Consider the following 10,520-nt stretch of genomic DNA (forward strand, 5'->3'; position numbering starts at 1 on the left):
GGACCACAGACTGCAAGGGAAGATATTACTGGGAAAGGCCAAAGCAACCTATTAGACCCATTAAACACTAACATAGATGAATACTCAGATTTAAACCTTTATTGTTTCACAAAGGGTTAAAAAGGGAACGTCCACAGTTTAGACTGCAGCAGATTTTATTAAAGCAGTTTGACAGGAGCAAAGCAAAAACACAAAGAATAAGTGTTTCACATATTAATACATATAACATAATAATAAAAGAAAAGCAAAATAATGATACAAAAGAATGAAAAAGCTGTCCAGAGCAGCAGGATGTCTGAGGTCTGCAGAAACACAAAAACACAGCAGCTAAAAATAGTTGTTGAAAGAAAACGAGGTGGGAGCTGCTGATTCCTGAGCTTTGATACTGGATTAGCTTCAGTAGTTATTCCCATCACTGCTGTAGGAGCTACATTTAGTCACAGCTGATTGTCTCCTTTGACCAATCAGAAGACTACTGTTGTAAAAACAAGCAGACAAAGAACCAATGAGAGTGAAGAACAGGATAAAGAGCTCGTGTGATGGAGGCAAAGCAATAATCAGCAGACTGTAGCAGTTTCTATCTGGATGAAAGTAGAAGGAGCTCAGCGGAGCTCAGTCCCATATCTTTGGTTAGAAACAACATCAGTGATTTCCTGCTGCTCGAGATGATTCCAGCAGCTCTCATTACAGCAGCTGATGAGAGAAACAGCTGATGGCTCACAGCTCGTGCACTGTTGGATCTCCAGATGTTCACGTGGCTGAAGTCTGTGAAGAAACTGTGGTCCACGTAGTTCACACGGCCTCAGATTGGACCGAGCTCCCTGGATCACTGCAGCATCCTCAGCTGGTACATGGACGTCTCTGCTCCTCAGTCTTGGAGCCCCTGCAGGTCCGTCCACACCACCAGGTCTTCTCACTCACCTTGCCTTTGTCCTCGTCCTTCATCGGCCGTGCTGTGTCTTTGTTCCTGCGGTGTTGTTCCCACGATGCAGTGCTGATGTTCCCTCCTTGAATGCACAACAAGTACGGTGCTGGTCTTTCTCGGGTGGAGCAGAGACAGATTGAAGTCTTTCAGGCTTTAGTGCCGACTTCCCTGACAGAGGCTGGACTCCATGGTCTGCACAGGAGGCTTCTACACTGTGTGGAGGTGACTCCTGGACTCGAAGACAGGCTGCAGGTACATGTGTGATGAAGAGGAGCTACAGCAGTGTGATGGAGCTGCAGGTGTGAAGGAAGTCCTGCTGTCCTGTCCCACCCTCATCTTTGCTTCCTCTGTCTTCTCTGGACTTGTCCTCCTGTTTCAGAAACAGCACTGCTTCATGCCGAGGGTGGACGGGAGCGTTGGCTCTGATTCTTTTACCGTCCACCACAAGGAGACACTGATGCTGACCTCCTGATTCATCTGCATGTGTTCTGCTTCACACTGCTCACCTCCACCAAAGACTTCACAAACATCTTCTTTCTTTGAGTCCAGTTTGTCCCACAAACACTTCCAAATCTCCTCCTCTGAGATTCTGCAGCTTCTTGCAGTGTGACTCAGCTGACTTCTGACAGACCACAGACTGGCACAGCATCCACATGTGTCTCCTTTCAAACAGGCTCTTGATGTTTCCTCCCACATCATTCTGGCCTCTCAGTCTCCTTTGTTCTCCAGCTCTGTAGCTCCAGCTGATGAAGCTTCAGTTTTCCATGTTGGTAACAGTAAACTACAGCCTCTGCTGTCAGCTGGGTAACTAAACAGAGCTGCAGCACGTCTCTGCGGTGGTGCTACATCCAGCCTGCAGACGGCCGTCTACGTGTTGTAGTGGTTTACAGTCACCAGGGGGCGCTGTCCCAGCCATGCAGGCAGTGGGCTGCTCTGCTTGTGCTGTTGTTGGTGAAGCTGAAGTGAAAGTGATAGGTTTGTAGTTTGAACCTATCCACTGGAACGTTAAGGACAATCTGCTACGCAGCAAAAAGCAAGACACAAGGCACCAAAGTTCTCTGGTTTACTCATGCATGAGGGAGACCTGGAGCCAAGCGTCGTTCCACCACTTGACCACCATCAGACTCTCAGCCAGGCTCCCCATAGCACTCCTTTTATTGTGGTTACATGAATATGCATAGGGTCATTAACATATAGCATCTCACATAGGTATACATGTGAACAAAGAATACTGTGTGTGTGTGTGTGTGTGTGTGTGTGTGTGTGTGTGTGTGTGTGTGGTACTGCTGATCAAAGGGTCATATAACATCCTTGGTCAGGAAGAGGGTAGACCCCCCTTCACCCTAGATGGTTCACCCTAGATAACATGGTGAGGAAGTCCAGCAGTTCATCTAAACAAAAAGCACTTAGACTAGAACAGACGTAGCTACGTTAATCCTGCCATAAAACAATAAGAGAAGGTACGACCTCTCTCGTGCTCCCAGGATGTGGGTGTGCATTCCAGTGTGGAATACACACCAAGCCCCTGCAGCCTGCTAAAGATCACACATCCTATCACTACACAATTGATTATACACCTCTAAGAATATATGGTTAAATATTTCCTAATACAAATGACAATAATAAAATCTAAACCCATCATCACCACCCTGTATTGTCATTTTTTAAGGCTATACGGCATATATATATCTTCAGCTCTACACCACTTGTCAACATTTTCAGTGCAGGCTTCATTTCATACACACATATTAGCCTTAGCATCCATGTCACTCTGCTGCAACAGTATGAAATTGGTAAAGGTGTTAGCAATCATTTTATTCACCATCGATCTTACACATGGCAAAATGCAACCTGTAAACAAGCAAAGCAAAGCCAATAATGTAAGAATGGGAGTCAAAAACTTTAGAAACATATTCCACCATGGTCCAGATGTCAACCAGGCTATCCAGCCTTGTGACGTGTCTCCTCCTGATGTGTGGTCCGCCACATATTTCTGCAGAGCAGTTAAGTTCTGCAGTGCCTCATAGATGTCTCCTCCAGTCGTATATCCATCCGGAATAAACGTACAACATGTCTCTCCAATCAGCTTACACACTCCTCCTTGTGATGCTGTTATCAAGTCTAGGGTCAGCCTGTTCTGCAGTACCATCGTTCTGATGGCCTTTTGCTCCTCCGCTAAGGCTGTTCCCAGAGTCTTAGTGAGATTAATGTGTCGCAGTAAGGCATATCGGTTGATCTCCACATGATCCCGCACCTCTGCAACTCCGATGTTTGGGATCAAACTTTGGAAGAATTTAGCTCCTCCACTCCAAATGCGGAATTCTCGTGGCACTCCAGTGTCTACTGTCACTCCAAAAGAGTTAGGTGAGGCTATATTCACCTCACGCTTCCGTCGGTTGCTAGGGTGATGTTCAACTCTGTCCATGAAGAAGACATGATCCGATAACTTCACCACGGCACACAATCCTCCCCATCCCTCAGGGAGTGATAGATAGGCTTTATGTCCACACAAGAAATACCAATCAGCCAAAACTCTTGTTCCTTTACTGCTCGGCACCATCCTTGCACATCCTGTCCACTTCTGACTCTTTGCTTTTACTGGTATCCTGTAAGCCCGGTTGGACTTGCATTCAGTCCTCCTTAATGTCAAGTTCTCAGCTCACTTTGCACTGGTCAAGCATTTCATACACCTGCTCTCATTCTCTGGAGGGCAGTAGGTGTATATGTATCCACATAAACGAAGCGGCAGCTCCCCCACTGACAGTGATCCATTGTTCATCACACACAACGGCAGTTGAGCTGTATTCAGCTTGTTCAGCAATATTATGTCTGGCAGTGGGTCTGACACTTGAGGCCAGGCCAATAAGTCAGTTTGCTCAGAACAATTCACATCTATAAGTGGCGACTTACTCCAGGTGATGTTCAGAGGTGTACTATAGTTGGCCTGGGACCAGAGGACTCTGTTGCCAGGATGAGTTGCTAAGCCCAACAGACACCAACTCCTGTCCTCTGGTATGCTGTACGGCCACAGTCCAGATGTATATGCGGATAACGGCATATGAGCACACACATAGCAGTCCGTCCTATTGTTCAAGTGAGCAGTTGTATTCATAAACTGCCACCAAAAGTTTGTAGAATAGCCATGAGGGTATTGGGTGTGGTTTCCTTGGACATACAGGGTCTCCACAGCTGACCATGATGACATCAAAGCCATTACACCCAGCAGGGTAGACAACACTTTACCAGCCATTCTGATGAGTACCTGTGGCTCAGTTGGTTTCTTCACCGGATTGAGACGAAGGGCCCTACAGGCTTTCCCCCCCTTTGTACCCGGTCTTCCTGCCACTTACTCCGAGCTGGCCTGGATGTGTGTCACCTTTTTGCAGTGGCTTTGGTGTATCCAGGTGGGTCGTTCTGCAATCTTCACAGCAGTTGGTGTTGTCAGCAGAGCCTGGTATGGTCCGTCCCACCGTGGCTTCGACCAGCACTTCCTCTTTATGACCTTTATCAGTACCCAGTCCCCTGGCTTCAGACGTTCTTCCTGTACAGAAACAGAATCATCTGGCAGATTATTTGCACTCATGACTTCTTTGCTTTTCAGCATTTTAATCATCCAGTCTGCTAGTGTGTTTTCTTCTTCTGCTTTATCATTATCATTACAAAACACTGGAACTCTAAATGGCCTGCCATATATTATTTCAAAAGGCGTTAGGCCATTATCAGTTGGCGTGATTCTCATATACATTTTCACTAGCTCAATGCAGTCTACCCATGTTCTGCCTGTTTCCTCCATTGTTTTCCTGAGTCTCAGCTTTACTGTGCCATTAGTCCTTTCAACCAGCCCTGCACTTTGTGGGTGATATGAGCAATGGTTTTTCAGCGTTATCCCCAGATGTTGTGACATTTTCTCAATTACTTCATTCACAAAATGAGGACCATTGTCACTGTAAATAGTCTGGGGGATCCCATGCTCTGGGATCACATTTTTGCATATCACTTTAGCCACTGAAATAGCATCTGCTTTCTTAGTGGGGACAACTTCTACCCACTTTGAGAACGGGCACACAATCACCAGGCAGTACCTGTAGGTGTTACAGTTAGACAACTCAATGAAATCCATATGGATTACTTCAAATGGGTAGCTGGGTCTGGGAAACTTTCCTCTCCTAGGTCTGAGGTTTCCCTGAGCATTATGTTTACAACATATTAAACATGCTTTACAAAAATGTTTTGAATAAGCATTGAATCCCAGTGTGAAAAACTGCCGTTCGACTGCTGCCACCATCCCAGCTGTCGAGACATGGCAGAGCCCGTGGCTCAAACTTGCAGCAGTCCTATATAGGTTCTTAGGCAATATAGGTTTATCACAAAGATAGTAGACATCACCTCGCAGGCTTGCTCCTTTAGTGAGCCACAGCTGCTTCTCAGCTGGAGGTGAGTGTGACTGCATGTCTGCTAACACATCATGTGTGATGGGCGTAGTTTGCTCCTGTGACGCCAGAACATGAACCCCATGTGTTCCAAGGGCCGCTTCCTTTGCAATTTTATCTGCAAAGGCGTTGCCTAGTACAATGGGGTCAGTGCCACGTGTGTGTGCTGCACATTTACAAACCGCAACTTTACTAGGCAGTAAGACTGCTTTCAACAGGGCCTGCAACAATGTCGCATGCTCCACAGGTTTACCTGTTGATGTTGTCATGCCTCGTCTTGACCACTGAGCGGCAAAGAAATGAAGTGTAGCATATGCATACTGACTGTCAGTATATATAGTCACTGCCTCCTGTCTCTTCTGCGCCTGTTCTAACCACAATTTAGCGGACGCCACTTGTAACTCTCTCTCCTGTTTCAATTTCCCTGTCGCACAAGCTGCTTTCACTGTCAACTGGTCTACTAACGTTTGACATTGTCCTACAACCAATTTACCTTCAAAATCATATTTCTTGCGCCAATGTCCTAAATACTTTGCGCTACCGGGAGCGAATTTCACCATAAACTTCTCGTCACCCTCTGACACACTCTTGGTTGCTTGGGAACCCATAATAACAACAACAGCTGCCGACGTCACAGACCACGTGTTCTGCTCCGCACACACTCACACAACAACAACAACAACAAAAAATATCCTCACACACAAACAACAAAAATTAGGCCTATTGTCTCAACGCAGTCTCACACAGTGACTGCGTGCTTTGTCGCACACAGTGGCAAAGACTTACATAGCAGTGATCACGCGTTTTATTGCACACAGTGATAAAGACTTTCAACGCAACCTCACACAGTGGATGCGCGCTTTGCTGCACACAGCGGCAAAGAATAGTCGCACACAGTGACTACACGCTTTATCGCACACAGTGATAAAGACTTTACAACTCAGCCTCACACAGTGGCTTAGATTTTTCACATACCTACTTGGTGTTGCTTATTGCGAGTAGCATCAGTCCCGAATCCCGTCAATCGTCATCCATCGAGGAGAAAAAACAGACGGCTAATCCACCGGCTCGATGACGAATTCTCACGCCTCGGGACTTTGCTGCAGGACCTCTATAAGTCCTGGCTGACGTCAGTCTGTCGGCGTGTCTCTTTTCCCCTCGGTGAATGTCGACTCCAGGGATCCGGCTCTCGAAGGACCAATTAATGATAGGTTTGTAGTTTGAACCTATCCACTGGAACGTTAAGGACAATCTGCTACGCAGCAAAAAGCAAGACACAAGGCACCAAAGTTCTCTGGTTTACTCATGCATGAGGGAGACCTGGCTGGAGCCAAGCGTCGTTCCACCACTTGACCACCATCAGACTCTCAGCCAGGCTCCCCATAGCACTCCTTTTATTGTGGTTACATGAATATGCATAGGGTCATTAACATATAGCATCTCACATAGGTATACATGTGAACAAAGAATACTGTGTGTGTGTGTGTGTGTGTGTGTGTGTGTGTGTGTGTGTGTGTGTGTGTGTGTGTGTGTGTGTGTGTGTGTGGTACTGCTGATCAAAGGGTCATATAACATCCTTGGTCAGGAAGAGGGTAGACCCCCCTTCACCCTAGATGGTTCACCCTAGATAACATGGTGAGGAAGTCCAGCAGTTCATCTAAACAAAAAGCACTTAGACTAGAACAGACGTAGCTACGTTAATCCTGCCATAAAACAATAAGAGAAGGTACGACCTCTCTCGTGCTCCCAGGATGTGGGTGTGCATTCCAGTGTGGAATACACACCAAGCCCCTGCAGCCTGCTAAAGATCACACATCCTATCACTACACAATTGATTATACACCTCTAAGAATATATGGTTAAATATTTCCTAATACAAATGACAATAATAAAATCTAAACCCATCAGAAAGTGAGAGTTAAAACACTGAACAGTGTCCACTGAGCTTCTCATGCTATTCTCATGCTCAAAGAAGTTTAACAGGAAGGACGACTCGTCCATCAGGCGTCCAGCTGTCCGTGACCGTGTCCACAGCAGAGTGTGACCGAGGCTTCATGCTAACACGCACACATGAAGCTAATACCACCACGAGCAGCTGCTCAGTGGATTTGGAGGACAAATGTCTGCAGCTTCTCACAGGCAGTATGCAGAATGTGGATCTCCACAAAGACTGTGGAGAGCTCGTCCCACACTCTAAATCCAAACTTGTCTGCACAAAACTTCTCACACGTTCCCGTCACAAGTGTCTTCTAAGTGAAGCTACCAGGTTCAGGTCCAGCTTGTTTATCTGGAGCTGCAGGAGATGATCCATCCTCACAAAGCAACACAGCAGATATGCAAACACACAACACAACCAAAGGATTCTCTCTGCATGTCTGTGGCTGATGCTGCTGGAACGAAGCTGTTTGAAACCTTGTTGTTCTGCACTTTGGGACCAGAAGAGGAAACTGAAGCTCTGTGCAGAGGGTCCAATGGAAGCAGCCAAGCGCTGTAAGTGTCTGCTGTACAGGGATGCTGGTTCAGCTGTGGCTCAGTTTCACAGTGTGACTCAATAAAAGCAGCAGGAAATCAAAGCTTGATGCTTTCATCAGTGTGGAAATAAGAAAGTTTCCTGTGACAGACGCTGGAGCTCTTTCACTCTCAGCTTCACAGTTTCAGCTTCAAACTTCTTCCAACATGTTTCTAACACGGCCACATTCCACCTTAATGGAGCTGATATCTTGTGCATCAGCACATTTTCTAAAGGCAGCGATCACATCTTTAGTTTTGGATGTTTAACTGCAGATTGTTTATGTGTTTATAGCACATTAATTACAGCAGCAGCGTTGACCACAGTGCTGTACAAGAATCCAAAATAACTATTAAAATAACTGATAATATTAATATCACACATCAAATATCAAATAACTCTCATGCTGTATTAAAAGCCAGTGAATACAAATGTGTTTTAAGAGCAGATTTACAGAGACTGACAGCAGGAGCTGGGGCTGTTCGATAGAACGATGTATATATGATGACCATATGAAAACGTCTATCGTTTCATATCACGCTCTTTGTTTCCTGCTTATGTGTTTGTGTTTTCCAGATAAAGCTTTCAAAATAAATCTGAAGATCCTGTTGAGAGTTTTCAAAATAAACACAATACAGTACTGCGGTCGCTCGTTTATCGAGTTACGTTCTAAAAATAAGTCTCAGAATGAAGTAGCAGCTTTATGTTTTACAAGTATTATAGAAGTTTTAAGGCAGTTAAACCCTCACTGCACACTTTCTACACTTTTCTCAGACAGGCATGAACATTTTCACACTTTTCTCTCTTGTTTAAACAAAGTTCAAACCTTCATAGAAAAATAAGTTCATTATTAAAGAGTGAAAGCAAAGTGTTTCTGAAACGTGTCAAATCAGCCTTTGCTGGCATTAAATGAGCTTGGTTCTGTGTGAGGAGCACTCGTCCATGGCCTGGGCTCCTCGCTGTCAGGTAAAGTTTCATAAAGCTTTTGAGTTTTTCTGCAGATAATGTTGGTGTCCAGCACGATGTTCTTTTTCCTGCGGTCACTGAGCCACAAAGCCAAAGCTGACTCCATCCTTACGATGTTCTTGTTGTGGACAGTTACAACCTTTTTGCCTCCTTGTTGAAACTATGATGGTCAGCATCTTCCTCTGCCTTTGGCTGCTACCACAGGTGCAAAACGTCTCGTCATCATTGTTGTTTGTTGGGACAAAACGTACAAACATACAGTGCAGCACTGCAGAGTCACACTGCTGTAAATTTGAACACATTCTGTACTGTACAGGAGACACGGCACGAGATTGGCTGACAATGGTCTACAGCCAATCAGGACGCAGAACACAATGCGCTGTAAAAAACAAAAACATGCAAAATTGCACAAAAAAGATCAGCGAAACAGCGAGGCCGCCAAAGGTGAACTGTGTTACAGCGAGGGACCAGCGTATATGTGGTTGTTGGGACGATAAATGTCTTTGAGCTTGTGTCAGAAGACGAGCTGCAGCTTTCTGGACCAGCTGCAGTCTTGCCAGGCAGGTCCCACTAACTCCAACATATAAGGAGTTACAATAATCCAGCTGGGACATCATGAAAACGTGGATCGCCCGTTCAAGGTTTTTAAAAGATAGAAATGATCTCACCTTAGATAAAAGCCTCAGTTTGAAGAAAGACCGCTGTACAACTGAGCTCAGCTGTTTTTCAAATTGCCGTCAAATATAAGCCCCAAATGTAATAATGCGATTTAATAAAAGAGCTGAACCAGTCTAATAGAGCGCCCTTGATGCCGCCATGCTCCAATGGTGAGGTCAAGATGCTGTGGTCAAGGCAGCAGCACAGCGGAGTCTCCTGATCAGTGGCTGATAAAAGATCATTAAGAACTTTCCAAAGTGCAGTTTCAGTGCTGTGAAGAGCTTTAAAACCAGACTGAAACCTTTACAACAGATTGCAGCTGAACAAATATAATCTTTTACAAAATCTTCGACAGGAAGGGAAGCTTTGAAATAGGCCTGAAGTTTGAGCGGACAGAGGATCCAGATCAGGTTTTTAGTACAGGCTGTACAACAGCATGTTTAAAACAGGCTGTACAACACCTGAACTAAGACTGCTGTTAAAAATCGCTAAGATGTCGGAACCGACAACCTTTAAAATCTTTTTAAACACGTGTTGGAACAACTTCATTTGGACAAGATGATGTCTTTATAGCATCACATCGTTCCTCCACCTGATCAAACCACACAGGCTCAAACTGATCAAAAACAGCTGAGCAGGTGAATATTTTAGCCCCGGTGCGATCTCGGGCGAGAGTATCGATAATGGCCAAAGGGCAGCGTCCAGCTCTACGGCCGCTGAAGAGCAGACTCAACAGACGCGCGTGATGTGGATCCTACTGCTCTAAAACTGGAGCTTCTTCAATCCATTAAAGAGGACATTAGTACGCTGTTAAAAGAAGAAGTCAGAAATGCATTGAAAGAAGATTTTGACAATATAAGGGCTGACGTGCAAGGACTGAGAAATGAGATTGCTAACAGCATGGCGGCGACGTGCGGCGAAGTTGATGGAGTAAAGGTTACAGTGAAAGAAGCTGAGGATGGGCTGTCAATGTGGAGCGATGAGGTGACCACCCTGCAGTCTACAGTAGAGAGTATGAAGGAGGAGCTGTCTG

At 45.4% G+C, this 10,520-nt stretch overlaps 1 pseudogene; it reads right to left on the minus strand.

Annotated features, from left to right (window-relative positions):
- Window positions 1-2,636: 2,636 nt before the first annotated feature.
- Window positions 2,637-4,203, minus strand: LOC146548069 (uncharacterized; annotated as a pseudogene).
- Between the last annotated feature and the right edge of the window lie 6,317 nt (window positions 4,204-10,520).

This window comes from Mchenga conophoros, linkage group LG23 (genome assembly GCF_057382185.1).
Source record: "Mchenga conophoros isolate Kocher_MC1m ecotype Shallow Benthic linkage group LG23, M_conophoros_male_GT1.1, whole genome shotgun sequence".
NCBI lineage: Eukaryota > Metazoa > Chordata > Actinopteri > Cichliformes > Cichlidae > Mchenga > Mchenga conophoros.